The sequence below is a fragment of the Arachis ipaensis genome, chromosome B03, assembly GCF_000816755.2.
Source record: "Arachis ipaensis cultivar K30076 chromosome B03, Araip1.1, whole genome shotgun sequence".
NCBI classification, from domain to species: Eukaryota; Viridiplantae; Streptophyta; class Magnoliopsida; order Fabales; family Fabaceae; genus Arachis; species Arachis ipaensis.
Window position 1 is genome coordinate 112,201,158 of NC_029787.2, and position 7,280 is coordinate 112,208,437.

The window sequence follows — 7,280 nt, forward strand, 5'->3', positions numbered from 1 at the left end:
AGATGGAGAGGGTCTGGATTTAGGATGAGCGGAGAGGTCTTGAAGGAAGCGATAATGAGAGTCGTTAAGGCTCATTGGCTTCTTGTGGGTTCTGCTAACGCTCCTTTCCATTTCTCTCTTCTAGTCTTCTTTCAAAACTGAAGGCTCTTGCTTTCAACTCTTGTGTGTTTATATACCATCAATGCCAGTGTCATTCCCTTCTTTCCCGCTGTGTTTCGTTTATTTTGAATTTGTCATTAACGTTCGGAATCCATATCCAATGCTTATTTACATACCAATTCGGCTAGCGAGGAATATAAATAACGTAAATAATGGGCTCTAAATTTATCTTAATATAAAGAAAAAAAAATTTTAAATTACTTAAATAAAAAAATTAAACAGTTATTTTAAAAAATTAATCATTCCAATCTTAATTTATCAAAAGAATTTAATCAATCACTCTCTTCTTCCTGAATTGTTTGTCACCCCATCTTCATCAATCATCTCACTTCTCTTGCGTTAGAAACTTTTTTACCGGCGGCCATCATCGTCCACCCCTTAGTCTCCTCCTTTATCACCGTCGCAGGATCGTCATCAAAAAACCATTCACGTAATTATTAAAATAATCATCCGACTATCTAGTGAAATGATAAAATGAATCGAACAAAATAACCATCCAATTAAGAATTAAAATAATCATCTACATATCTAGCGAATTGAATATCCAACACATTTACGTACATGAAGATGGGACATTACAAAGCGGTTCAACCAAATCGGACTCCATTTAGTTGCATGTGAGCGGTGATGCACATATGAAAATGCAGCGGCATCTGTCCCTGTATGTTGATCGGATCTGTCGCGGATGGTGACGTTGGGATGGTGAACGTAGTGGGCTGCAGGGGAGGTTGCAAGGCGGGCGGCGGGTGGGCAGCGCGAAGGAGGCTGTCCGGGGTGGTGCGGGCGATCGGATGTTCGCGGAGAGGTTGGACAACGTCGGTTGAAGGCTGCATGACGGCGGGTGGGCAGCGCGAAGAAGATTGTCCAGAGCTGGTGCGATGCGATTGGATGTTTGTGGAGAGGCTGGGCGGCGTTGGCTAAAGGCTGGGCGGCAGCGGCTAGAGTCTGGGCAGCGTTGGACCGGAGAGCAGGAAGTGAAGCGGCGGCTAGGTTACTCTGCAGACCGGACTTCACAATTGGAGAAGAGAGGTGTTACGGTAGGTAACCGAAAATTAGTAGGCTGGACTCGTTGGGTTGGCCCAATCGTCTGAAGGAGGAAGCCTCTGACTAGGTTTGCGTTGGGAAGCCTCCGTCCGACTTGTGTGTATGAAAGAATGGGGGGTGGTACCTGCAAAGACACTCCAATGCTTAAGTCAGCAAGGGTCTAAGCAAGCTTAGAGAGTATTGGAACTTAGAGATACCTGAAGGGTGTCAGTGTATTTATAGTGATGAACCAATAACCACCGTTGGAGTAGTTCCACCTTTTTAGGTGGACAACCGTCCCTTTATCTTAGGAAAGTTGAGATATGGCTCCTGGAAGTGGTGATAAACCACTATTTTATGGTTTATATTGTGTTTAATTGTGTGGTTTTATCATGATCTCTACCCACTTATTCATTAAATAAGCATGCATTTATATTTCCTTCCTAAAGATGCTTTATGATTGAAAACTTGCTTCCTAGAGACTTTTAATTATGTATTTTAATTCTCTTTTATTCCATTCGATGCCGTGATCTGTGTGTTAAGTGTTTCAGGCTTTATAGGGCATGAATGAGTTGGAGATTGGAAAGGAAGCTTGCAAAAATGGAAGGAACACAAGAAATTGAGGAGATGACCAGCGAGAAGTGACGCGGTTGCATGGCTCACGCGACCGTGCAAAAGAGAGGAAATCGCAGTGACGCGGCCGCATGGCTCACGCGACCGCGCGGATTGAAATAGCACAGGTGACATGGAGGCGTGGACGACGCGCCCGCGTGAAAAAGCAAAGCGCCGAACGACGCGTCCGCATGAATGACGCGATCGCGTGACGAGCGCGATCTGCATAATCTGCAGAATCGCTGGGGGCGATTTTGGGTCCTGTTTTGACCCAGTTTTCGGCCCAGAAAAGCATACTAGAGCCAGAGAACATGCAGAAACCAAAACAACATTCATTCCGCATAGTTTTAGTTTTTCAGATCTAGTTTTACTCCTCTGCTAGGTTTTTCTCTCTACATTCATAGTTTTTAGGATTTATGATTTTCATTGTTTTTGCATTGGGATATTGAGAAGATTTATTGCCTCATCAAGACTTCGTCATTTTAGTTCGTTCTCTTTACTTGTCTCTTACTCTTCCATGTCTTTAATTTACTCAATTTTACTATTGGATTATTTTAGAATTTATTAATACAAGCATCATTTTTAATTTTAATTGATCTTTTGATTACTATTTATCATGTCTTTCTTTAATTCTCTTTCTTATGTTATGAATTTTACATTCACAATGAGTGAGTAGTTCCCTAACTTGATGGGGAGTTGATCGAAAGGAACCCTTGAGTTGGAATGCTTAAAAGAAAAATTGTAATTGGGTTTATTGTTGGATTGCTCTCTAATCACTAACACCAATCCTTCCAAGTGAGCGGATTGGAACTTGTGGATAGAACAGCATTCCAACTTGTTTGACTTTCCCTTACTTAGTAAGGGACAACTAAACAGAATAACTCTCAATTGTTAATTCATCTTAAGAGTACTTCAACAAGAATAGGGCTTCCAGCTAATCTACTCCCAATCAAGGCTTTTAATAGATTATATAAATTCTCTGATTTAATTTTCTGTTATTCAATTTAAACCATTTTGAAAACCATCTGATTAATAAAATAGCACGCTTTCCTGCAACTCGTTGGGAGACGACCTGGGATTCATACTCCCAGTATTTTAATTTTAATTTCTGTGACACCCTTCTAAATTGATAAGCGGATTTCTGGTTGGTTGAGAACTATACTTCCAACGCATATCTTATAACAATTCTTAACTCACCAATTTCCGCCACGTCAATTTTTGGCGCCATTGCCGGGGAGTTGCAATAGAGTGCTAAAGTTATCAATTGGAATTTATTTATTTGCATTTTATTTTATCTTGCTACTATGAGTTGCTTGTTTCTTTCGTTAGATGACGTGTTCACTTCCTGATCCAAGCTTGCCAGCATTCGATCCTGAGATTGAAAGAACCATTTCACGAATAAGGCAAGCTCGGCGTCGGTTAGTCCTCTCTGAGGGCGGATCTGAAACGTCACTTGAGGAAGAAACCAGCCCCCGTTCTACTGATTCGGTTGATTTATGTGCAGGTAACATGGCAGCAGCCAGAAGAGTTATTATCCAGGAGGCTGGAGCCCCTGATTTTTCAATGCAACCGTTTCAAGTGCATCATCCAGCGGTGGCTACAGACTTTGAAATAAAGACCGCACTGCTCAATTTGATGCCCAAATTTCATGGCTTACCTGCTCAAGAGCCTATCAAGCACTTGAGAGATTTTCAAGCAGCCTGTTCTACTGTCAGGCGTGATGGTGCAGATGAAACTTCAATTTTGTTGAAAGCTTTCCCGTTTTCTCTTGAGGGAAAAGTAAGAGAGTGGTACTACACTCAACCCGCAGCAACTATATCCGACTGGGATACACTTAGAAGAGAATTTTTAGAAAAATTCTTTCCAGCTGAAGTTACTGATAAACTGAGGAAAGACATTTCCATGATTGTTCAGGATGAATCCGAGACTCTCTATGAGTACTGGGAGCGCTTCAATAATCTTCTGGAAGCATGCCCCCACCATATGATTGACAAGATAGTATTACTCGGTTACGTCACACAGGGCATGAGGCCCCAAGATAAGACTACATTGGAAAGTGCTAGCAATGGGTCTATGAAAAAGTACAAGACCACTGATGAGGCATGGCAATTAATCAGCGACTTAGCTGAATCTACTAGGAATCACAGACAGAAGCAAAGCCATTCAAAAGCCGTTGCAGAAGTATCCTCTAGCAGAGAGATTGCTGCTCTAACTCAGAGTATCTGTGAAATGACAAACTTGCTGAAGCAGATGCAATTGAATCAACAACAAGTTCAGCAAGCTTAACCTTCTCCAACACAGCAGAACCAACAGTTAGTCCCACAAATAGTTTGCGGAATCTATGCTGATTATAGCCATTATACTGATGAATGTCCGCAGCTCCAGCAGGAAGACAACACCGTGGCAGCCACTCATAACTTCTATGACCGCCCCAACCAAGGGTACAATCAAGGTGGCAATTACAACCATGGATGGCAGGACAATTCTAACCAGAATTGGAGGGACAACAACAACAGAGGAGGCAGAGACAATCAGGAAAATCAGAGGTGGAACAATAACAACAATAGGCAGCAGAACCAGAACCAGCCTTACAGAGCACCTCACCTGAGGCAACCCCAAGGACCACAGAATACCCAACAGCAGACCTCTCAAAATACTTATCCTTCTTCATCTGCTAATGATGATTTACTGCAATCTATTGATCGGAGACAATAGACCATGGAAAATAACCTTTATGCTACAATAAATGGTCTGAACTCTACTTTGTAAGCTCTTGTCTCACAGATTGGATCAATGACTAACTCAAATAACCAGCCTTTGAGCTCCAGTGGAATCCCCTCTCAACCATTACCCAATCCAAAGGGTGGCATCAATGCTATCACCCTGAGGTTCGGAACCACACTGCAGGAGAGGAATCAGGAGGAGCCAAGCCAACCAGAACACGCCTCAGCTGAAGAGGTGGTGAAAATAGAAGATGCTGAAGAGGAAGAGGACATACAGGACATGACTGAAGAAGAAGAAGGGCAACCACAAGAGGAAGCACCAAAAGGCGCAGACACTGCAGAAGACACCACTCCCATTCCATTTTCACAACTTGCAAGGAAGCCCAGGAAGCAGCTGGAACCTGATCCCAAAATGGTAGAGATATTCAAAAAGGTTGAGGTAACTGTTCCCCTTTTTGATGTCATTCAACAGGTACCTAAGTATGCAAAGTTTCTAAAAGATTTATGTATACATAAAGACAAAATTAATGAATTAGAAACTATTCCTTTAGGAAGTTCCATATCTGCTTTAATGGGAAGTTTACCTGAAAAGTGTAGTGACCCAAGTCCTTGTATGGTTAATTGTACTATTGGTGGTGTAGTATTTTCTGACTGCATGTGTGATTTAGAAGCATGTGTGAGTATAATGCCTTTATCTATATATGATATTCTGAGGCTCCCTCCCTTAAAAAGGTCGGCAGCTCGTTTTGTGTTAGCAGATAAAAGCATTATTACAGTGGCTGAAATTGCTGAAGATGTATTAGTGGGCATTAAGGGGCTCACATTTCCCATTGATTTTTATATCCTGGAGATGCCCCAAAATGACTCAGAGAAGCCATCATCAATCCTACTTGGAAGACCATTCCTGAAGACCTCGAAGTTCAAATTAGATGCTTTTTCAGGAACATACTCTTTTGAAATAGATGGCCGAGTAGTGATCTTCAATCTGAATGGAGTTATGAAGCATCCTCCGGAGGATCATTCTATCCTCCAGTGTGACATTATAGATGAAATCGTGGCTGAAGTTCACCAGGAGGAATTTGAAGAGAAGTACATAGGACAAGGTCCAAGTGTGAGGACATTCTCAGAGGACAATGACAGTGCTTTATCATTGTTATCAGCTCCAGACAACCTAGAGCCTGACCACGATCAGAAGTTAGAATTAAAACCCCTTCCTCCACACCTCAAATATGCTTACCTTGAAGTCGAGCAGAAGTTTCCAGTTATCATTGCAAGGGAACTCACTTCTCAACGAGAAGAGCAGTTACTTAGTGTGCTGAGGAAGCACAAGAAGGCAATTGGTTAGAGTTTGGCAGATATAGTAGGCATCAACCCTCAAGTATGTGAGCACATAATATTTTTAGAAGAGGGAGCAAGACCTGTCCGTCAACCCCAGAGAAGACTGAACCCCACTATCCTAGAGGTTGTCAAAAAGGAAGTGACCAGACTACTAGAGGTAGATATCATCTATCCCATCTCAGACAGTGAATGGGTAAGCCCAGTACAAGTGGTGCCAAAGAAGTTTGGAGTCACTGCAGTGAAGAATGAGCATGGAGAGCTCCTGACAACCAGAGTTCAGAACGCCTGGAGGGTCTACATTGACTACAGACGCCTCAACCAAGCAACTCGTAAAGATCACTATCCTCTTCCATTCATTGATCAAATACTGGATCGCCTGTCAGGTAAATCACATTATTGTTTTTTAGATGGGTACATAGGTTATTTCCAGATTCATATAGCTCTTGAGGATCAGGAAAAGACCACTTTTACATGTCCTTTTGGGACTTATGCTTACAAGAGAATGCCCTTTGGCTTGTGCAATTCTCCAGCTACTTTCCAAAGGTGCATGATGAGTCTTTTTTTTTTATCTTATTGAGGACTGTATGGAGGTTTTTATGGATGATTTTAGTGTATATGGCGATTCCTTTAGCCTTTGCTTAGATGGATTATCTAGAGTATTAGATAGATGTGTCAGTACAAACCTTGTATTAAATTTTGAAAAATGTCACTTTATGGTTAAACAAGGGATTGTACTAGGACATGTTGTGTCTAATGCTGGCATTTCTGTGGATCCAGTAAAGGTGGATGTTATTTCTAGTTTACCTTATCCCTCCTCTGTGAGGGAAGTCTGTTCGTTCCTTGGCCATGCAGTTTTTACAAGAGATTCATTAAGGACTTCAGTAAGGTAGCACTTCCCTTATCCAGGCTACTGCAGAAAGATATTGAGTTCGAGTTCAGTGAAAATTTCAAACAAGCGTTTGATAAGTTGAAGACTGCCCTGACTCAAGCTCCAATTGTGAGAGGACTAGACTGGAGCCAACCATTTGAAATAATGTGTGATGCTTCCAACCATGCAGTGGGAGCAGCACTGGCTCAACATGAAGGTAAGGACCCCTTTGTTATTGCTTATGCGTCCAAAACATTAGATGCCGCTCGGTCTAACTATACTACTACTGAGAAAAAGCTTCTTGCTATTGTTTTTGCTCTGGATAAATTCCGAGCCTATTTACTTGGTACGAAGGTAGTAGTGTATTCAGACCACGCAGCTCTAAAGTATCTATTAGCTAAAAAGGAATCCAAACCAAGGCTTATACGCTGGATACTGCTATTACAAGAATTTGATTTAGAAATTAAGGATAGGAGTGGTAACCAGAATTTAGTGGCAGACCACTTGAGTCGCCTTGAGCATATTACAGATGACTCCACTCCTATAGCCGATAATTT